Raw genomic sequence first — 24,618 nt, 5'->3', positions numbered from 1 at the left:
AGAAAACTGGGGCACGGATACAGCTCCTGTGACTTGGGAATGCTTTATTGGATCTTTTCTGGACATATTCTTCCCGAGAGAGTTGAGGGAGGATAAAGCTCATGAGTTTATGAATTTGAGGCTAGGTACCATGTTAGTCCAAGAATAAGGACTTAAGTTCACCCAGCTCTCCAGGTAAGCTCCACATATGCTTGCCGATCCAAGGGCACAAATGAGTAAGTTTCTATTTGGGGTATCTGACTTGGTGATCTATTTAGGATATCCAACTTGGTAAAGACAGAGTGCAGGAATGCTATGCTGCTAGAGGATATGAATATCTCTAGGCTTATGACTCATGCTCAGCAAGTTGAGGGAGATAAGCTTATAGAAATAGCTAAAGACAACAAGAAGGCTAGACTAGGGAATTATGACTACTCTCAGCAGAAATCGAGTGTTGGGAATTGCTCACAATTTCAGCAGAGATATATTGCCCCAGCACCTTCATCAGCTAGTGCTCCATCTCCTAGGTTTCGACAGGATTAGAAAGGTAGGGCAACAGGCTCTAGGTCTCAGGGGAGTGCTTCAGGTAACTAGACCTTCCCAACTTGTCCAAAGTGTGGTAAGAACCATCTAGGCGAGTGTCTTGCAGGCAAGGAAGGGTGTTTTGGGTGTGGTCAGTCTGGCCATAGGTTGAAGGATTGTCCTTCTGCCAGGCAGGGGCAAGGAGGTAACAATAATAGGGCTTAGTCTATAGTTCCAACAGCACCAGCAGGTCGCCCAACTCAGCAGGGTGCTTTATCTAATACAGGTGGCGGTCAGCGCCAGAACAGGTTGTATCCTCTCCAGGCTTGCCAGGACCAGGAAGATTCTCCTGATGTGGTCATTGGTATGTTACGAGTCTTTCATTTAAATGTTTATGTATTGTTAAATCCAGGGGCTACTCTTTCCTTTGTAACTCCCTATATAGCAGTAACTTAGGTGTCAGTCCAGAAACTCTTTCAGAACCCTTCTCAATCTCTACTCAAGTTGGTGATCCAGTTATAGCTAGATGGGTATACAGAAATTGCCTTATCACTGTCTCTCAGAAAGTCACCTCAGCAGATCTTGTAGAGTTAGAAATGGTAGATTGTGATATCATTCTAGGCATGGATTGGTTAAATTCCTGTTATAACTCAGTCGATTGTAGAACCAGAATTGTTTGATTTGAGTTTCCATAACTGTTGTTATTCTAAGATAGACCTTAGATCTGGTTATCATCAGCTTAGAGTCAGAGATAGTGACATTCTGAAGACAACCTTAAATACTCGGTATGGTCATTATGAATTCGTAGTTATGTCTTTTGGACTAACAAATGCTCCTGCAGATTTCATGGGCTAAATGAACAGGGTGTTCAAACAGTATTTGGATTTGTTCGTTATTGTCTTTATTGATGATATCCTCATATATTCTCAGAATAAGGAGGAGCATGCGACTCATCTAAGAGTGGTTCTGTAAACTCTCAAAGATTGCCAGTTATTCACTAAGTTCAGCAAATGCGAATTCTGGTTACCGTCAGTCGCTTTCCTTGGTCATGTGGTATCTAGCGAAGGAATCCTAGTGGATTCTCAAAGAAATAAAGGCAGTCAAATAATGTCCTAGAACCATCTCTCCAATAGATATCAGAAGTTTCTTAGGTTTGCCTGATTATTATAGGAGATTTTTTGAAGGATTTTCATCTATACCTTCCCCATTAACCAAGTGAACTCAGAAAAAAGTCAAATTTCAGTGGTCAGATGAGTGCGAGAAAAGTTTCTCAGAACTAAAGACTAGGTTGACTACAACTTATGTCTTGACTCTACCAGATGGTTCAGACGGTTATGTGATATATTGTGATGCATCCAGGGTCGGCCTAGGTTGTGTGTTGATGCAGCGAGGTAAGGTCATAGCTTATGCTTCTAGACAGCTTAAGGTCCATGAGAAGAACTACTCGACTTATGACATCGAGCTTGCAGTTGTAGTATTTTCCCTAAAGATTTGGAGACATTACTTGTATAGTGTTCACATAGGTGTGTTCATAGATCATAAGAGCCTTCAGTATGTGTTCATCCAGAAAGAGTTGAATCTTCGTCAGAGGAGATGCTTGAATTCCTTAAGAACTATGATATGAATGTGCTTTGCCATCGTAGTAAGGCCAATGTAGTGGTTAATGCTATTAGCAGACTATCTATGGGTAGTGTAGCACATGCTGAGGAAGAAAATAAGGAATTATCAAAAGATGTTCACCGGCTTGTTAGATTAGGAGTTGGTTTTACGAACATGTCAGATAGTGGTGTGTTAGTTTAGAATAGAACAAAATCTTCATTGGTAGCGGAGGTCAAGGAAAAATAGGATAGCGATCTTGTGTTACTTCAGTTGAAAGGTGCAGCTCATCAACAGAAAGTAAGGGTTTTTCCCAAGGAGGAGATGGTGTGCTTCGTTATCAGGTTTGCTTATGTGTTCCTAATGTGGGTGAATTGAGGCAGCAAATCCTTACAAAAGCCTATAATTTCATATATTCTATTAATGCAAGTGCCACTAAGATGTACCGTGATCTGCGGGGAAGTCTTTTGGTGAAATGGCATGAAAAGAGACATAGAAGATTTTGTGGCTAAGTGTCCTAATTATCAACAGGTTAAGGTAGAACATCATAAACCAGGAGGTGTGACTCAAGAGATTAACATTCCTACATGGAGGTGGGAAGTGATAAACATGGACTTCATTACGGTTTTACCTCGTACTCGCAGAAAACATGACACAATTTGGGTAACAGTGGAAAGAGTCACTAAGTCTGCTTACTTCTTGGCTGTCAAGACTATAGATTTAGCGGAGGATTACGCTAAACTCTACAATGAGATAGTCAGGTTGCATGGGATTCCTTTGTCTATCATCTCAGATAGAGGTTCTCCGTTTACCTCTTATTTCTGGAAATCATTTCAGAAAGGTCTTGGTACTCAGGTAAATCTTAGTACAACATTTCATCCATAGACCGATGGTCAGATAGAGTGTACCATTCAGACCTTAGAGGACATGTTGAGAGCTTGTGTGATCGATTTCAAGGGAAGTTTGGATGATCACCTACTTCTCATACAGTTCGCCTATAATAATAGTTATCATTCCGGTATTCAAATGGCCCTTTATGAGGCATTCTCCAATTGGTTGATTTGAAGTAGGTGAAGCAGCATTGATTGGGCAAGATTTGGTTCATGAAGTTATGGAAAAAGTTCAGCTCATCAGGGATAGACTTAAGACAACCCAGAGTTGTCAAAAGTCCTATGCATATGTGAGGAGAAGGGACTTAAAGTTTGAAATCAACGATTGAGTTTTCCTGAAGGTGTCACCTATGAAGGGGGTGATGAGATTTGGCAAAAAAGGGAAGCTCAACCCTAGATATGTAGGTCCTTACAGAATACTGAAAAGGGTTGGTAGTGTGGCATATGAGTTAGAGTTGCCAGCACAACTAGCAACAGTCCATCCAGTCATTCACATTTCCTTGTTGAAGAAGTGTGTGGATGATCTGGCATCGAGTGTGGCTACGAAGGATAGTCTCACTTATGAAGAGGTGCCAGTTGAGATCCTTGACCGTCAAGTTCATAGGTTGAGAAATAAAGAAGTCACTTCAGTGAAGGTTTTGTGGAGGAGTCAGTCCATAGAGGGAGCTACTTGGGAAGCAGAAGCAGTCATGAAGGTCAAGTATCCTCACCTTTTTCCTTCTGATTTCGTTTCTGCCTGAGGTAATAGTTTCTCTCCCATTTCTCTGTTCACTCTTTCATAAAAACAGTCTTAACATCATGTTCCTTAAGTTGTTGCTTTTTCAACATATTTGCATGTTTGTGGAACTCAGTTCAGTTAGATATCAGCTTCTAGTACTTAGTGGTAGGGATTACAGCTCATTCCCTCCTTACTCAACTAGTTTAGGCTTCATTTGAGGATGAATGTTCCCAAGGGAGAGATAATGTAACACCCCGAATTAGAGAAAGACCAAAAATATAGATTTTTCAGAACTACAGGTGCCACTGAGGGAGTCCAAACCACGGCCCGTTGTATGGGGCATGGACCGTTGGTAGAGTCTGTGGTTGGCCACCCAAGAATTCCCAGAAATTCGCAACCCACGGTAGGACCGTAGGTGGGACCACAGTCCGTGGTCTAGGTCTGTGGATCATGACCCTCAACACCCAGCCTTACACTCCAAACGACGCCCTACCAGTACAAACTGTTGGTCAGTCTACAGTCCGTCGGTCAGAGGTCATCGATGGCCTCTTCAGATTTTAACTTGGGGTCGTTTTGGTTTTTTCCTTATGCGTTGGACATTTAAACTACGTCGTTTAACACCTAAACTACGTCAATTTACTCAGTTTAAGCCCAGTAAACTAGTCAGAACTTACCCCAAAACAATCATTCACCAAAATTCACCAGAACTTAGAGAGTAAAAAAGGAGAAAGAGTCGACCTACCCCTCCAGATCACGCAGTAGGTTTTCTTCAGTTCCAACCCTGAAATCGGGATTTCTCTGTAGATTTTGTCAACATGTATGTGGGATTTCACTAGTGGTTCCTTTCATCCACTAGGTCCCTAGAATTCAGTCAAATTCTTGATTTGCTATATCTTTCTTAGACCTAGGATTTTTAAAACCTTAGATATTGGTTGTGATTTAGCTGTTATAATATTCTGAATCAGATTATCATGTTTTCGTGAAATCGTTGCTTAGTTCCTTGCATGAAATTAAGAACCCTAGTTGTGTAGATTCTCTTAGTTCATGAATTACACTTGCTAGGTCAGTTAAACAGATATACATGCTCTAGTTTCAAATGTTTCATTGTCAGTACCTAAATGTTGCATTCTCATATTTGCATGTCAGAATATTGAGCTATCTAGTATTTCAGTTATATTGTGTCATACACATTTACAGTTGGGAGTAGGCTTAGCACCGAGTTGGATTAGGGTTTAGCATACCCTCATGGTCCCAAAACTACGTGCCACCGTAGGTTTATAAGTCCCTTGTGTTCAGCATCATATTTAGTTATCACGCTAGTCATGCCTTTATACCTCTGGCCAGGTATATTGGGTCCTATCGTATACATCGGACTCCGCATTTAGCTCACATAGTTTTATGTCGGTTAATAGTAGCTCCCACATTCAGACTCTAGTGCATTTGACCAAGTTTTCAGTTATACTTCAGTATTCAATCTCAACATGTTAAATTCATGCAAGTACTTGGTCGTTGCATTTAGCTCAGTTTTAAGTAGGGGTGGGCATAAATACCGAAAAACCGAACCAAATTAATTCTATTCTTTGGTTTTGGTTCTTCGATTTTTTGATTCGATGTCGGTGTTATTTTTTCGGATGTTGGGTTCTTCTATTTGGTGTTCAGTGTAACGGTCTCAAAATTTTGGTGCACCGAAAAACCAAACTTTTATTTTAAAAAATTAAGAATTAAAAAAAAAATAAAATATATATATATATATATATATATATATATATATATATGGGCATTCTCTGAACTAAAAATTAGAAATTCAATCAACAATTAAATCATTCATGAATAAATCAATGTAACACCAAATGTACAATTTAATAGTTAACTTGAAATATTAATTTCCAAGAGAAACTCAAACATATTTCTACCAAGGTACATTATGTAAAGGAACCATCTTCATACTTGTTTTTCTCAATAAATTGTTGGAGGCACAATGTTCCTGATAAAAACAAATATAGTCTTTTAGTTAGCACAATAAGTGTTCCACGGTAATACGCATCATTCCTTAACATAGTTTTAAATTTCTAAGTATCTTATACTTTATCCTTATTTTATTTTTCATTCACGCAGAAAAAACGATTTAAAAACACCGAACTAAACCAAACCAAAGTAGAAAAAATTGAACCGAACTGAACTAGTTTGGTTTAATATAGATGCACGCTTTTCTAAAACTGAAAATTGAAAAACCAAACCGAAGTTTGATAAAACCGAACCGAACGCCCACCCCTAGTTTTAAGTTATATTTTAGTATCTATGTTTCTGGTCATATAATGTCATTGCTCAGTTATGTTTGCTCAGCTTTTATACTTTATTCAGTTACTATCTATATGTTGCATGCTCAGTACATTCTAAGTACTGACACATACTTTGCGCTACATCCTTTAATGATGTAGGTTCAGGTATTCAGCATCCAGATCATACATAGATCGGTTCCCGATCCATATTCAGCAGCTTCAGTGGTGAGTCCTAATACTTCAAGGACAATAGACATGTCTTTCATGTTCAGTCTTTTATTTCAGTTTTGCTAGAGTTAGCTGGGGCATATCCCAACAACTCTAGTCAGTAGAGGCTTTTCAGACATAGTATTAGATTCACCTTTAGATTTGAGTGAATGTTCATTATTGTTGAACTCGTGGTAGTTTTATATATATTCAGATCAGTATTGGGTATTCCCCATCTTTTAGTAATCTCTTGTTTTATCTTCTGCATAGTATCTCTTTATTCAGTATTTTCAGTATGCGTATGATATGTCATACTCAGGGTTAGCTTGGGGTCATTTGTGATCCTAGGTCCCATGCTACGTCAAGGGGGTAGCCTCGGAGCGTGACAATGTCCGGAGTTGGATTGGGTTGAGTATTAATGCAAAATGGCAAGGTTATCGCTTATGCCTCTAGACAGCTTAAGGTTTACGAGAGGAATTACCCAACCCATGATCTAGAGGTGGTTGTTGTAGTGTTTACTTTGAAAATATGGCGTCACTATATTTATGGTGTTCATGTAGATGTGTTCACCGATCACAAGAGCCTTGCATATGTATTCAGTCAGAAAGAGTTTAATCTTAGACAGAGGAGGTGACTGGAGTTACTCAAGGATTATGATATAAGTATTTTCTATCACTCTAGTAAGGCTAATGTTGTTGTTGATGCCTTGACCAGGTTGTCTATGGGTAGTACTTCCCATGTTGAGGAAGGCAAGAAAGAATTAGCCAAAGATGTGCACAGACTTACACGATTAGGAGTTCGGTTAATCGGTTCCAATGAAGGAGGAGTTATAGTTATGAATAGGGATGAATTGTCACTAGTGTCCGAAGTGAGAGAGAAACAAGACCAAGATCCTATTTTTCTTGAATTTAAGGCAAATTTCAAAAGAAAAAAGTGATGGTTTTTGAACAATGGGGAGATGGTGTATTGAGGTATCAAGGTAGATTGTGTGTACCCAAGGTGGATGAACTCCAATAGAGGATCATGGAGGAAGCTCATAGCTCCAGATACTCTATCTATTCGGGTTCCACAAAGATGTATCGCGACTTGAGAGAAATCTATTAGTGGAATAGCATGAAAAGAGGTATTGAAGAGTTCGTTGCTAAGTGTTCGAATTACCAACAAGTCAAGGTAGAGCACTAGAGGCATGGTGGTATGGCTCAGAACATAAATATTCCAGAATGGAAGTTGGAGATGATCAATATGGATTTCATTACTGGTTTACCGTAGTCTCGCAAACAACATGATCTGATTTGGGATTGTGGATCGAATGACTAAATAGGCCCATTTATTACCACTAAGGACTATTTTTACAGCAGAGGATTATGCCAAGTTATATATTCAAGAGATAGTCAAACTTCATAGAGTTCCGGTGTCCATTATTTTAGATAGAGGTGCGCAATTCACCGCACAATTTTGGAAGTTTTTCTAGAAATGTTTGGGTTCCAAGGTAAATTTGAGTACTGTTTTTCACCCTCATACTGATGGTCAGGCAGAGAGTACAATTCAGAATTTAGAGGATATGTTGAGGGCGTGTGTGATCGTTTTCAAGGGTAGTTGGGATGATCACTGACCTCTCATTGAGTTTGCTTATAACAACAGTTACCACTCTAGCATCCAAATGGCTCCCTATGAGGCTTTTTATGGGAGAAGATGTAGATCTCCTATTGGATAGTTTGAGGTTGGTGAGGCTGGGTTGATAGGACCATACTTGGTTCATCAAGCTATGGAAAAAGTGAAGACTATTCAAGAAAGGTTGAAAATAGCACACAGTCGCCGAAATCCTATACAGATGTTAGGAGAAGAGACTTGGAGTTTGAGGTAGACGATTGGGTTTATTTAAAGGTTTCACCCATGAAGGGTTTTATGAGATTTGGCAAGAAGGGGAAGCTTAGTCCTCGATATATTGGTCCTTATAGGATATCCAAGAGGATTGGCATTGTAGTTTACGAGTTGGAGCTACCGTCAGAGTTAGCAACAGTCTATCCGGTGCTTCACAAATCAATATTGAAGAAGTGTATGGGAGATCCTTTACTTATTATACCTATTGAAAATATTGGTATTAAGGATAGCCTAACTTATGAGGAGGTACCTGTTGAGATGCTTGATCGTTAGGTTCGCAAGTTGAGAACCAAGGAGGTAGCATCAGTCAAGGTCTTATGGAGGAATAAGTTTGTTGAGAAAGCTACTTGGGAGGTTGAGGAGGATATGAAGAAGAGATATACACATCTCTTTGAGCCCGGAGAAATTTTCAATGAAGGTACTAATTCTTTTCTTGGTACTTTTTAAGATGAAATGTTGTGTTAATTTGCATGTTGAGTGTTTGAGTTGGATGTTAGATGCTTCAACCCTTAGTTTTACTTTAGAGTGATCTCATTCGTGGACGAATGTTCCCAAGGGGAATATATTGTAATATCCCGCCTTAGAAAAAGCTAAATATGGGAAGAAGTTGAACTGAAATTTTACAAGTTATGCTTAAGTTGTGAGCTTTGGGTCAACTTCAAACGACCATAACTTTCAGTACATGATGAATTAGGGGCCTACAAGGAATCAAATGAAAGGTCTTGGAATCCTCTTTCCAATGCCACCGAGTTTGCTAATTTTCCAGCTCGTATGATGGAGATATGCCCATTTGAAATCAGGTTGTCCAATTAAGGAAAGTTACCCAAAAATGTGAGGGGTATTTTTGTCTTTTCCTTATCCAATCAGATTAAAACGTTTTTAGTAAATATTTTGGGGTGTAATCTGATTTGGGTCAGTTTTAAAATCCTAAACTACGCTTAGGGTTTTAGAGGAGAATTCAAAAATAGGAAAAGAGGAGAAAAGGAAGTACGAAAAAGGTTTTAGCAAATCGAGGATTTGTTTTGCCAAATCGAGGTATGTAAGTTTTCATACTATTGGGTTAGTTCATCCACACGCCAATCATGTTTTATATTATCGAATTCATCTCTAGAGATTGAGGAATTAAGTTCTTGATGAGTTTCTTGAAGAGTTATTAATCGTTCTTGAATCATGATGTTTGATTGAGTGCTTGAGGCGAAGATTTTGTTAAGGGGTTGAGTAAATTGATAGTTCTTGAGTGGGTTTCGTTGGAATTGTCCTGAGCTATAAGAATTCAAGAGTTTTTACCTTAGAATTTTAGAGGGTATGAGTTAATCGATTTTTGGAGAGGAAGAAAAGATCGGCAGAAATTGGCGCCCAAGTCTACGTTGCGGGCTTGCTCCCCCAGAGAGAAATTTCTCTTTCTGCGTCACAGAGAGAACGCGGACTCCACTATTTCAAAAATTATTTTCCGACCAAATATTATAATTCATCTCCGCATCGCGGACTTCATCTCCAGACAGTGTTTTTCGATCATTTCTCATTATTAACTATCTAAAATTCATTTAATCATCATGATATCCTTCATATCATAAATCATAACCTTGAATTCATAATTCAAATTAAAGGTAGATTTAAGAATTAAGTCTTGAGAGTTCTTTCGAGTCATTTTGAGAAGTCGTTTTACAATCTTTTAAAGTTTTAATACTTGAACATTTGAGTTGAGGACAAGTAGAGTTGAGTTCATTTTCTTTAAAATGATATATGGGAACTAAGTATTCTCAAGAGAAAATGTTTTTACATTTAAGATGAGAGGAAACACCGATTTCCAAAAGAGTTCATGAGCAGTTTTAAGTACTATCTCTTTTTAGAGAAACTTTTTGAGTAATAATCTCAAAGTTGAGGAAGAGAAAATGTTTTCTTTAAAACATAATGAGATAAGTTATATTTTTGGGAGTAGTATTGAGCATTGATGTGGGGGAGAGTCCTAACAACTCACAGCCCCCACAAACCATGTAGCCAACGTGGGTAGAAAGGGTCATACTTTTTAGATGATTCATTATTGCTTTTTAAGCATAGACTAGTGGATCCACTTAGTTGAGGAGTTCTATACCCCCGGTAAAGTATAGTACAGTTCTGATAGCGTGGGCTAGACGATGTATCATCACATAGCTCATAATGATGGTTGTCGGTTAGAGAATCTCCCAAACAGAGTATTTTGTATTTATATATACAAACTGAGTTATTATTGTATTTTTAAATACATTGAGTTGCTATTACTGTTTTAAATGCTTTATATAAATTGTCGTCGTTTTATATTGCATTGAGTTGAGTATCCATGAGTAGTTCTTGAGTAAAGTAAAGTCGAGGTGAGTATGCTTCTTTTTTATCAGTTCAAGCTTGCAGATTATGTTCAGTATTCCCACTACATGCTCGTAAATTTCATGTATTGACGCCATTTGACCTGCATCTTTCATGATGCAGATACAGGTAACCAGGATCATCAACCAACGCTTCGTTGATCCAATCGAGTTCCAGAGTTTTTTAGTGAGCCTCCTTGCATCCGGAGGATCCCTCATTTATTTTCTGTTATTCAGTTTGTTAGGATGATCGGTGGTCTTGTCCCGAAATACCTCATAGTATTAGAGGCTTCATAGATAGATAGACAATAGTTCATGAGTCTTGTTCATTTCAGTTGTTATGTTCTAGACTTGAGTTGCCCTTGAGGCCAGTTTGAATGTTTTATTTCTAAAATATTCTGAGATTATCTTTTGTGATTTTGAGTTAAAGTTTACATTTGATTTCATCTTATGTTGAGTAAGTCTTCCGCTGAGAGTTGAGTCAGGCCAAGGGTTCGCTTTGGGCAAACAATGGTTCTTGAGTATCAGCCACGTCCAGGGTGTAAGCTCGGGGCGTGACATATATAACCAATAGAACCTTGGCAATATTGGTTAGAAATACTATATTAATACCAATTTGATACGAATCAAATATCTCCAAGTGGATTATCTCTTTTTTGCACATTAATAAAAATATTGTCTCATGAATAATAATAATAATAATAATAGCATGAAAAATAAGTACATCAACTGCACTAACACATAATATGTGCAAAACATTTTCATAAGATTGAAATTGATCTTTTTTTATGTTAAGCGATCTCACAACCAGTGGGGTACTATTTAATGGAATCACTTTAAAATCTTTTAGATCCTTCAAAGATTTTCATAGAACCTTCACTGTCTAGCCAGAAATGACAACGATTTCATTATACGTATTCAAGTATTTCATCTATTGATAGTTTCAAAGAAACCTCATCGCATTCACCACGGCAGAACATATCTCTGTACAATAATGTTTGGACTTTTGCGATAATTTTTTATGTTCCAAGGTACAATTCGTACTTTAATTCTTACAATTTATACTTTCGCCATAATAATTCATTTATACCCCACTGACATTATACCTTAATATATGGGACTGCAAGTTCAAAACATCACTTTTCGAGTGAAATAAAATATACTTGAATTGAGTATTTTATTGGCCAATTGTTTACAAGATCCTCATTACCATTTGTAATGTTGAGCGCCACATTATATCAAAGATATCGTCGACGATTATTTTGACTCGATTACAATATGACATAACTTATTGATATCTCTTCATTTTTCATCATTTCAGGTATTTGAACCTTTGCCGAGTTTTTATAAAGTGTTATGTCATAGTGCTCTTTCAAACCATTTACCTCATTATCATGACCATTTTGATAATTTTCTCCTCTCCTTCCTCAAGAAGTTTACGTTTGGAATCGATTGGTCTATCACGCTTCTGGCGTACCATAGACAATGTCCTTCAACGATTATTTATTGGATAATTTACAACTTGATTAAAATATTGGGTCAGTAAATACATCTGGCAAATTATTTACAACATTTTGCAAAATAATTATCTTTTGAACTTCAAGTTCACATTTTTTAACGTGGATCTAGATAATTCACCTCACACATAATTTTTAGTTGCTAAACATATCTCCTCCTAATATTAGGAAATCTAACATTTTCCCCCAACCTCATTTGGGGATCCATCTTTGTGCGTGGTGGAGCAATAAAATCATATATGCACACATCAAATATTTAGATGGAAATTATTTGGTTCTTGGCCCTGAACCAATTGTGATGGAAGAACCTTGTTGGGTTGATGTGTACATATTAAATAAACTCATCTCATACCAAATTTTATTTGAGAGATTTGTTCTCATAATGAATGGTCTAGCTTTAATTGGAGGCATACAATGTTTGCTAAACCAACCAGCATTATCAACATAATTTTATAGTTTGGAACTGTGTTTTTAATTTAATAATTCGAGCAAACAACCTGACAAAAATCAATTTGTAAGTTGATACAAATGCACATGTGATCATACCATCGATGCATCTATTAAATCATAATAGTAATTGGTTCATATGGCAGGTGAACGAGCTTATATTCACCTTTTTATATGTTTCAAAAATTTTAGGGTATACAATCCCAATCTTAGCTGGTACAATGATCATTTTATCATGAGAACAAGCATCAAAATTTAATTCTTGAAGAATCTTTTATTTCTTCAACATATAGCCACGTGAAATTTTAATTTCTTTTGCATCACATTTGAATCGAAATGATCAACCGAGTATGCCAATTGATATCTATTCTAGTAAACTTCTAGTTTACTTTTCCATGTGATTTCATCATTATGCTCATATTTGTATACAACAAACAAGAGGAAAAAATGGATAATCTTTTACGTAAATATTTATAACCCGCTTCGATTGTAGTAATCTGAAGATATTAAGTCTTCCCATAATTTATAATCTCAATATAATAATTTTCTTTTCATTCCTCCGAAACTTAAAAAGTTTCATTTCAGATTTACTACAACCTCAATATCATGAACAATTTCATTTCTTTGAATAGTAACAAATTAGCCATTTCAGATCTCTCAATTAATTTTTTGTACTACCATAAATTTCACAACATCATTCGTATGGTGACCATCTTCTTCAAGGAGAAAATTATTCTTATTTTTCATGGTTAAAATTATTACATACAAGACTTGTTTCTTGACAATCAATGTCAAATTTGTGTTGCCACACAATAATATTTATTTTGGTCATGACTACAACCTTTATAGGAAATAATTATTTCTTTCTTTTTGCCCTTTAGTGGTTCATAATAAAATGTATTTCAATATTTGTGATGTACTCAAAGTACATGACTAAATGACCATTTATGTCAAATTATATTTTTTTTATTTTCTCAAACCTCCCGATGACATTTATCGAACCATACATGATCATGTTCATATCTTTAGTTTTATCACATTCACTTTCAAGAATGGATAAGCATTCACAATACTTATTATAAGTCATAATCTCTTTAAGGAGTTGACTATATCCATTTATACGTACTCCATAAGTTTTTCATTAGAAGCTCATTGTCACATCTTGATATTTGGTATATTTACATGTCCCATCTCATCATCACCTTGAAAGATAAAAAATTCTTTCACTTTTTTTTTCTTTTAATTTGATGGAGGATTTATAAAACTCTTCAAATTGGACTTACACTAACAATAACATGGCCAATAACCTTTAGTACAACTTTGATGGTAAAAGTTACCTTCACATTTTGAAGGATCGTCTTAATTAAGAACCCATAATGTTTCCTTTTAATTATCATAATGATGACCATTAACATTTTACCACACCCATATTCATATATTCAATCACTTGTCATATTCCAAACATAATATGCACTGGTACCACATTCACATAAGGGAATGGAGCAAATCAACTGGTTGTATTTCATGACTTTTATCAAAAGCTTATCAATTTGCTCAGTCATTACTACATCGTCATTATATTGCATTGGGATTTAAACCCAACGTCTTACCCATAAAAAGACGTTTTAAGCCATTATTTTTTGTGATCCAACCCCAACATTTTATTATCATGATGTACCAAGACTCTCACCCGATGTATTACCCTCTTGGTGCGATAGGACTTGAATCCTTCGTATTACCCTCAATCAATGACATAACAAGTCAAATATAATAGGACTCACTGGTGAGCCTTAAAAAAATATTATCACTTTGTGATTAACATGCACAATTAAATATAGAAAAAAGAAACACAATTAAAATATTCTCAACAAAGTATGTACTAATATCTTAAACTTATCAAAAGAAAGAGTTGTGTATAGTATTGTATTATATTATGTTTAGTGTACAATAATTAAGTTAGTGAATTACCGTTATAAATCAAGGAATCAATTGTACACTAAAAAAATTAATTGCACACTAAAAAAAAATAAAAATCCAACTACAATAAAATAGCTCACTACCATCATCTTTTTTCAATTTTCATGTGAACCCAAAATATTTCACACACAAAACAAAATAAATTAAAACCTTATGTAATAACAAAACAATGAGCATAATCATAACTAAAATATATAATAAGTTTCACATACAAAAGAAAGTAGATATAGTCGTAGGTGAAAAAAAAGACATAGTAACAATAGTATTAATCATTCACCTTGTTACAAAAAGAAAATAATGCAATCTCAACAATACTAATAACTTACCTATTTTTTTCATCAATTGGTCACCACTTGCTAAATCAAATTGGTCACCACTTACGGAATCAAATTGAACTCTATTCGGAGATGATATTGAAATGAGTTTAGAGATTCGTGCAGATAACATGTTATAAAATTAAAGCAAAATAAGACAAGAAATATAGAAGATGAAAGCAATAGAAATAGGGAGACAAGAGATCCGAGCTAGTTTTATTCTTCCAAGTATTCAAGTGTATCCAGTATGAACTCTAATGCCTCTATTGAGTGTACGGAAAAGGGCCTAAAATATCCTCAAGCTATTAAAAATCGTATAAAACTACCCTTCATCCACCTATTAGCTCCCAAATACCCTTGACATCCACCTTTTGTCCAATATTGACCATATTTTTAACAATCACTCATTTAAATAAATTTAATCAATTCCTTAAATACGTGGCGATATTATATTGGTCACATTTTAAATAATCTAAATTAATTTATAAATGGATCCATTTCTAATTAGACCCATCCAAATCATACTCACCCGATCCATATTAACTTAACCAAACATATCCAAATTCTCCATTTTTTCCATTATAAAAAACTATGAAGAGACTTTATATAAAAGACATACTTAATCCATCTCATCCTAATTTTTTTACCATATTTCATTTTTATTAGTTGTCACTTTCACTCGTCTTAGCTAATTTCATTTCTTGATCTACCGGTTAGTTTACGGTTATAGGAGAACAATTCATAAGTCTAACACCACCATCCCATCTTCTGCAACTTCAACACCCGTCGTTGGTGAACTTTCTGGCGACTTCTCTGAAAATTAGAGGAGTCAACAAACCCAACTTAGGTTCTGAAAACTCCAATGGTGGTGGTTCGAAAGGTATAGATATTGCCATCATGAGCAGCAATGATGGCATAAGTGTTAACCATTTAATTTCTTTTAATTGCTATTGTTCAACTGCTATATAGGTTGTTGGGTAAAATGAGATTCTTCACCTAATTGACAAACTACTCATGAAATTCTTGACGCTTAGGAAGATGAGTTACAGAGCAAAAAAGAACGAAGATGGGTTCAGTGGAGTTTAAGTTAATGTGGATCGGATGGATATGATTTGGGCGGGTCAAATTAGGAGTTTGTGAGTTCGTAAATTAATCTAGGTTATTTAAAATGTGACCAATAAAATATCACCACATATTTAAGGAAACAATTAAATTCATTTAAATGAGTGGCCATTAAAAAAATAGTCAATATTGGACCCAAAGGTAGATGATAAGGGTATTTGGGAGTTAAAAGGGAGATGAAGGGTAGTTTTATATTATTTCTAATAGTTTGAGGGTATTTTAGACCCTTTACCGTTTATAGTATTACGTAGAGGCATACAAAAGGGTTAGTCATAAACATGAAATTAACCATGAAAGTTATGAAGACATTAATCATATAAGTAATGGAGGAATATCAAGGGAGAAGGTTATGGAGGTGTGGGAGTTACTATACATTATGGTGTAATTACACCTTGAACTTATGGACATCCACATAAATATATTTACAACAAATTTTTATTTTATTTTTCTTTCTAAGTTATTTTGGAATTGTTATTATGGGCCCAATGCCAAATGTCTTTTTTTTTGGTTACTATGTCACATCATTCGCGAGTGTATGGCACACTCTCTATTTTTTGTTTATTGTTAGAAAATATTCAATATGTATATTTTTGAACTAATAAAGGTATTCAAGTGGAGTTAAGTTAATGTGGATTGGGTGGATATGATTTGAGCGGGTCAAATTAGGAATTGGTGAGTTCGTAAATTAATTTAGGTTATTTAAAATGTGACCAATAAAATATCACCACATATTTAAGGAAACAATTAAATTCATTTAAATGAGTGGGCATTAAAAAATGGTCAATATTGGACCCAAAGGTGGATGTTAAGGATATTTGGGAGTTAAAAGGTAGATGGAGGATAGTTTTATATCATTTCTAATAGTTTGAGGATATTTTAGACACTTTATCGTTTATAGTATCATATAGAGGCATACTAAATGGTTAGTCGTAAATATGACATTAACCATACAAGTAATGGAGGAATATCAAGGAGGGATATTATGGAAGGTGTGAGAGTTACTATACATTATGGTGTAATTAAACCTTGAAGTTATGGACATCCACACAAACATATTTACAATAAAATTTTATTTTATTTTTCTTTCTAATTATATATAAACTACAGCACAATTTATAAATGAATAAAGAAGAGTTTGCAATAGATGAAAAAACATATGAAAACAACTTAATATCACTAAAACTAATAACAATAAATTAGAACAGCTGATAGATAAAATATTCAAAATAGAATATAAATATATTCAATATTTACAGATATAATAAATAATGAATACAGACAAAAACTTACGGAAAGTTAATATATATTCTTTCCTCTTCTTCCAGCGGCCAAGCAGCTGTAATAACTCCACGGAAGGTGATCTGCGGTTTAGGGGCACGTCGAGTGCAAGCTGTTGTTGCAGCTAAACATCACACTGTTATTGCAACAGAGGCTGGAGAAGTTTTCACTTGGGGTTCCAACAGAGGTAAATGCTTTCCTGATATTCATATTGCCATATTTACCAACACTTTCAGTTATCCCGAGCAGCTAATATTGTTTCAAATGTTTATTTCCTTGATGTTATTTGGTGTATTAAAATTGTCATGCTTCCTTGTTGGTTGTAATTTAGTGCATATGAACTGGTCAAGTGTCCTTGCAGTTAATGTATTTTTGGCTTTATGCCTACTGCATATTGATTCATTTAGTGATGATGCACAGAGGGTCAACTTGGGTATACTTCTGTAGACTCTCAACCTACACCTCGTAGAGTGAGTTCACTGAGGTCAAAAGTAGTTGCTCTAGCTGCGGCAAACAAGCACACTGTTGTAGTTTCTGACTTGGGTGAGGTTTTCACTTGGGGATGCAATAAGGAGGGTCAGCTAGGCTATGGAACATCTAACTCCTCTTCTAACTATGCTCCAAGGGTAGTTGAGTATCTGAAGGGAAAGGCCTTTGTTGGAGTTGCTGCAGCTAAGTATCATACAATTGTTCTTGGATCTGATGGAGAGGTTTTCATTTGGGGTCACCGGCTTGTTACTCCAAAGAGAGTTGTGATTGGATGGTTCCTAAAAAAGATGGGCAACATCCCAATGAAGTTTCATCGTAAGGAACGTCTTCATGCGGTTGCAATAGCTGCCGGGAATACACACAGTGTGGCTCTTACAGAGGACGGCACATTATTTTACTGGGTGTCATCTGATCCTGATCTGCATTGTCAACAGGTTTTAGCTGATGTCTATGTTGTGTATACTGTTTATATCACTGCATGAATAATGTCTAACATATCTTAATTATTTGTAGTTATATTCACTATGTGGTACAAATGTAGCATGCATCTCTGCTGGGAAATATTGGACAGCTGCGGTTACTGTGACAGGTGATGTGTATATGTGGGATGGGAAGAAAGGAAAGGAGAAACCTCCTACTTCAACTAGGTTACATGGGGTTAAAAAGGCGACTTCAATTTCCGTTGGGGAGACCCATTTGTTGATTATCACTTCTCTATATCATCCTGGTTACCCACCTAATATGGTCCAATTATCATTCTGTACTCAAGCAGAAGATGAAAAGTGATACAGATGAACTCAATGAGGGATTTATGTTTGATGAGGTTGAGTCAGAGGAAGTTTCTTATATCTCAGAAAAAGACAATGCCAAAAACAAGACTGCACCAACCTTAACGAGCCTTTGTGAGAAGGTGACTGCCGAGCATTTGTTGGAGCCACAGAATTCTATTCAACTGCTAGAAATTCCGATTCACTAGGGGCAGAAGATCTAAGGAAACAATGTGAGGTATTTTCTTGTTGACTCCCTCTGTGTGCTTTTTCTGTGATCTTTTGTTAAAGAGAGGTTATGATGAAGTAATAAGGTTCAGGAATTATAAAGTTAGAATGCTAATGATAGAGTAAATAGCAATTATAGTAGTAGCATTTTCTAAACTCTTGCGAGTATTTTCTGTAGTTCTATTTGCTAAAAGATTTAGGGTTAGGTGTTTGTTCTCCAATATAATTAACCATTGGTTGTTTCTATTAAAAGATTAAACAAAATGAGACTATCAGTCTGGCTCTTACTTCTAAAAGTTCTTCTTCTTGCTTCTCTTTGTCTGCTACTAGAGCCATGTGTGGTAGAGTATTGGTTCTCTGTCGTTTCTGAACAAAACTGCTTGAAAGTCTACATGTTTTAAGAGTCATGACCGATTCACAATTTGTTCACTGGGAGACAGATTTGTCAATGCCATCTGACTCAAAAAAGAGTTTGTGGGTAGGGAAGTGGAGGGGAAGCCCCCCAAAAAGGTTTATATTAGATCTGCTTACTATCCTAGCTTTCTTTCAATCTTTCAGTCACTTGGTTGGAAAGGCTTCTTTTGAAAAAAAATATGGACTGGCTTCAAGGAGTTAAAACCTGTTGTCTTATCAACTCTTGTCTTTCTTACTGCATATTGTTTTTTGTTAGATGCCCAACTCACTTTTAATTGTTATGCTTTTGACTTCAAATTTGATGGTGGATTGTACTTGGCTGTAAAACATGATATAAATGTTGGGTTTTAAAGGTGTGAACAGGAAATGAAGAGTTGTGACTCTCTTGAAGGGTTGTGACCTTTATGAAAGGTTGTGTCCGTTCTAAAGGGTTGTGACCATTTGAAAGGTTGTGCCTTTTCCAAAGTGTTGTGACCTTTCTGAAAGGTTGTCTTCTTTTCAAAGGGTTGTGACCTTTACCCTTTGTTGGCTATAAATAGAGAGGTTTTCTCTAATTTTTCTGCATCAAATTCTTCCCTTCTTTTGCATACATTTCTTACAAAACAAAATCGATCGATCGTGTCTGTGTGTGTGATTCGTTGCTGTCATTTTGAGTTCGTTGAAATTATCGAAGATTGAGGTACCGCTACTTCTTTAATGGTTAGTTCGTTTTATCTTGAGAGGAATTAATCTGCAATCTCGGGTACTTGAGGGGATTAAATTTCTTAAGGACACACAGTGGGTTCTGTGGACTCGGATAGTTCTTTGTGTTTTTCTTTTCATCTTTTATTATTTCTGATTTGCTAATCTGAATACATGAGATAACAATAAATACAAATGAAATGGTAATTGAGCCCAATTTCTTTATCAATTGTCTATTCGTGACAGTTTTTAGTTTTTAGATTCTGGAAAATCTTTGATTAACTTTTTAACCTTTTCTTCTTTTTATTTTACAATCTTACATGCATTAGTGTGCCGAGATTTGTTATTTGCTGCCGGGCTCGTTATTAGGTTACAGGTGCTTCCTACATTATTTATCATTCAAGACTATTTTTATGGGCAGCACTTACCGAAGCTATGTGGATTTTTCTTGCAGGATATTGCAATCCGCAATCTTGATTATATATTTACAGTCTCGGGCCACGCAGTTGCAAATACTTCACTTGACGTATTGGTCATGCTTGAGAAAGTGTGGGATATGAAGTCATCTGAACCCTGGAGTTATCGCCAGCTTCCAACTCCTACTGCCCCCTTCCCTGCCATTATCGACAGTGAAGAAGATAATGAAAAAATTGAGGCACTTAGAACACGTGGCAACTGTACAAGCAGGCCAATATTGAGACAAGTGAGAGACCAGAGATTAGATAACTTCCTACAGTCTGATGAAATTAAAGAAGGGGTTCTGAAACAAGTACGAGCTTTGAGGAAGAAGTTGCAGCAGATTGAGATGCTTGAAGAGAAGCGATTCAAGGGGCAGACTCTTGATAACCAGCAAAATGCTAAGCTTCAGACAAAGTCAGCATTGGAGACGTCACTTGCTGAGCTTGGTGTCCCTGTAGAAACGGTCCAATCAACAGTATCATCCTCTGTTCTTGCTGATGGAAAAGGGAGCAATAAAGTGGATGTACCTAAGAAGCAAAGCAGAAAGAGCAAACAAAAGGCAGCACCAATTGAGGTAGCATCCAGTCAATGTGTAAGTGCTGAACCCATCCTCAGAAAGGGTGCCTCGAGTGTTCAAATTCCTGAAGTCCAGTACGAGGTGAGGTTTTATCCTTTTATATTTGTTCAATCCCTTGGTGTGGAAGACAGTAAACTATGTTCCATGTCTAGTTGAACCAATTAAAAAGTATCATCCATGTTTTAAGGTTTTTCATTTTAATATGTGGAAGGGTAATGACGTGCTGAAGAGTGAAAAGTGTGAAATATCTTTTGATATCTTAAGATGATCAGGTTGATACTTGATAGTGTCAGATTATTGGTTACAACACTGCCTGGTTTGCTTGTGTATTTGTATATTTTATATTCGAAAAAGGGTAAAAAATGCCCTTAAACTAAGTGAAATGAATAAAAAATGCCCTCGGTTGGTAGTTTAATGGCGGAACTCATAAACAGGTCCCTAAACTTGTTCGGTTTTTCCCCTCAGGTATCTCAACTACGCCATTTTCCTATCGAACCCTAGAACCACCCATAATTTGTTCCTTTTGAACACTGTGGGCTGATGTGGCACAAAATATGATCTCAAGTCGCTTGAGCGCGTGAATACGTTTTGAAGGCGCTGATGTGGATTCCTGAACCACCCACCAACGCTCTTCTTCCCCTTTTAACCCTAATTTCTCCCATTTTTCTCTTATTTCTCCTCTTCATTTCTCTTCATCATTAACTTGGAGTTGCTCATTAGAATATATCTCTTCTTCATTGATTTCTTCTTAATAATCAATTTCCAATGTCGAAATTATCTTGTTCATCGATTTCTTATTCTTCTTCAAGTCAGAAGTGTTTTGAGGGGAAAATGAAGGGGCTTTAGGTTTTTAGGTTTGGGAAATGATTATGTGGCGCTGACATGTAAATGGATTGAAGTTTGATTGGTTGCAATTTCCATGTGGGAAAGGTGGATCTCACGCGCATAATCAACAAAAAATATTTGCGAAAGTTTTGTGCCACATAGCCTACAGTGTTTAAAAGGAACAAATTATGGGTGGTTCAAGGGTTCAATAAGAAAATGGCGTAATTGAGGTACCTGAGGGGAAAACCTCAACAAGTTTAGGGATCTGTTTGTGTTTGGCCTAGTTTAATCCATAAATACCTTTGCCATCAATAGTTTGGTCTAAAAATGCCCTTATTGTTAGTTAATGGGTTAAAAATGCTCATTTTCCCATAATATTTCTTTTTGAAACATTCTTTTCCTAATTATGATTTTTTAATTAAAAATTGTTTATCCTACTTCAATTTAGAAAAGATTTAGAAATAAAAATATTTTCTATTTTATGAGAAATTTTTTATTGTTATCTAAATGAAAATTAATGACGGGGTTACTATGTGGGCATTCCAATAAAAATATTACTTTTAAAGAACATTATTCTTGTTTCTTTCCTTTTAGAATCACTTTTAACTAATAAATAAGGATGAAATAATCTTTTTTCTTCTTAATCTCATTTTAACAATTAAAATAGCCCAACTTCATGTACCCTTTTATATGATTATATAGATTGTATATATAAGATCATAGTAATCCTATCATTAATTTTCATTTAGATAACGATAAAAAATTTCTAATAAAGTAGAAAATAATTTTATTTCTTAATCTTTTCCAAATCGAACCAGGATAAATATTTTCTAATTAAAAAAATCATTATCAGGAAAAAATATGTTTAAAAAGAATATAAATGATATATTTATTTGGATAAGGACATTTTTGACCCATTAAGTAACAATAAGGGTATTCTTGGACCAAATTATTGACGACAAGGACATTTTTTGTTCCGTACTCTTGACAACAAGGGGAATTTTCCAAACTATCAACTATCGGGGCATTTTTGGACCAAACTATCAACTAAGGGCAGTTTTTGTCATTTCACATAGTTTAAGAGCATTTTGTAAAAGGTAAAGGATGATTTTGCTGATGAAACGTGTGTTCAGTACATTAATGTGAAGTGCATTTAAAAGAAAAACAGTAACAAAGTGCAGTAACAAACAGCAGTCACGACTTTCCTCTGTTATTTTGGACCCTTTTCAGTTTTATATTTTATATTGAGGAGCTGCTATATAACTACTTTTCAAAGTCTAGTAAATTAGGAATCTGGTTATTTAACTTAAAAGTGTATCACCACTAGTTTGAGGAGGTATTCTTATGAGTCCTTTTGTGGTCTCTAACAGGTCATTTCAGCAAAACCCCAGTGCTGTTTATGCATGGAAGCTGCTTTTATTGGGTCATTGAACTTTTGCACTCTATTTTTCTTCTTGATTTTGGCTGGGGAAATGGTTTTGCTTCTTAATAGTTCTCTTCCAATTGTAGGATAACCACAAAGGTTTGGAAGGAGCTGCTGCCAATCAAGATGCAAAAGATTCTTCCTCTGTCACCCAGAGACACCTTGGAATTACCTGTAATAGTAACAGTTCATCAGTTGTAGCATCAAAAAAGAAAAATCGGAAAGGTGGACTCTCCATGTTTCTAAACGGTGCTCTTGATGATGTTCCTAAAGTTGTAGTTCCGCCACCAGTTGTGCAAAAAAGTGAAGGCCCTGCTTGGGGTGGTGCTAAGGTTGCGAAAGGCTCTGCATCTCTTCGAGAAATACAGGATGAGCAGAGCAAAGGAATAGATACAAAGCTGTTGAAACTCAGAGACCCAGTAGAAGATCCCTCTGGTGACAGTAGTGGTGGTAAATTACGGTTGAGTTCTTTTATACAGTCCAACCCAATACCCATGTCACAAACAACATCTGTCTCTGATGTGGAAAAGAACGCCCCTCCTTGGGCAGCCTCCGGGACGCCTCCTCGTTTACGTCCCTCTCTCAGGGATATCCAACTGCAGCAGGTTGGTTATTCTCTACCCTCCCTGTCCCCCCATGTGCCAAAGGTAGAATGTGCATGCGTTTACAGAAATAAATTTTGGACTTCTGAACATCCATGTTGCATAGTACTATCTGTTTATCTACATTGTATTCCAGTTATAGTTGTCTTGCATGCCTGGTCGATTCTGCTGTTTGTTTACCTATACAGGTAAAGAAGGCCCTTTAGTCTAGAGTAACTACTTGATCTGTGATAATTGGCAACTGGAAATTGCTTGTGTTTCTAATAGGATTACTACAATCCTTGTCCCAAATAATTTGTCCATCTTCATCTTTAAATACATTCAACCACTTCATCTTTTACATGTAATTTCCTCAATGTTCTCTTTTGTATTTTGCTTAGAAACTTATTTCAAATTTCACTTTATTTGAGGTTTAGAACCCAATGCTCAAGTGAACTATTTGAGGATTTCCGAGGAATATGTACTAGCAACTGGTTTCTAGCTAATTATCTGTTTTAATATGTTGGTCAATTTATAACTGCACTTGAATTCAGAATCCCTAATTCATACATGCCTTTTGTTACTTACACAAGATTATATCTGCCTAATCTTTTTCTGTAGGGGAAGCAGCCATTGGCGCTCTCTCATAGTCCAAAGACAACAACTACTGGCTTCTCTGTGATGACTGGTCAAGGCTCACCATCAGAATCTAGTTGTCCGAGTCGCTGGTTCAGACCAGAAATTGAGACACCTTCATCTATACGTTCAATACAGATTGAGGAAAGAGCTATCAAGGGCCTAAAACGGTTTTATAGCAATGTTAGAGTAGTTAAAAACCAGTTGTAAGAATGCCAATAAGCAAAGCCTAATCAACCAAAGGTTGTAAGAGTGCCAAGACAGTTAGGTGTTCAATTTCTACTCTGCTCCCTTTGTTCTGCTGGGTTTTTGCCCGTAAATAGGTTGTACAGTATGCCCTAATGTTTCGGTGTTTGGAAGATTAGGTTTCTTGTTGCCTCACTTCTTTTGGGTGATCTCCCAAAATAATTGGATATCTCAACGATTAGTCGGCCGGTGTTTTTTTCACCCAATTTCAAATAAGGAGCCAATA

General features: G+C 36.1%; 1 pseudogene; it reads left to right on the top strand.

Moving 5' to 3' along the window:
* The first annotated feature begins 406 nt into the window (after positions 1 to 406).
* LOC125853399 (uncharacterized) lies at positions 407 to 24,618 on the top strand (annotated as a pseudogene).

Source organism: Solanum stenotomum, chromosome 1, assembly GCF_019186545.1.
Source record: "Solanum stenotomum isolate F172 chromosome 1, ASM1918654v1, whole genome shotgun sequence".
In the NCBI taxonomy this organism is placed as follows: Eukaryota; Viridiplantae; Streptophyta; class Magnoliopsida; order Solanales; family Solanaceae; genus Solanum; species Solanum stenotomum.
The sequence above is the reverse complement of the archived record's forward strand: the minus strand, read 5'-3'. Positions and strand labels throughout refer to the sequence as shown.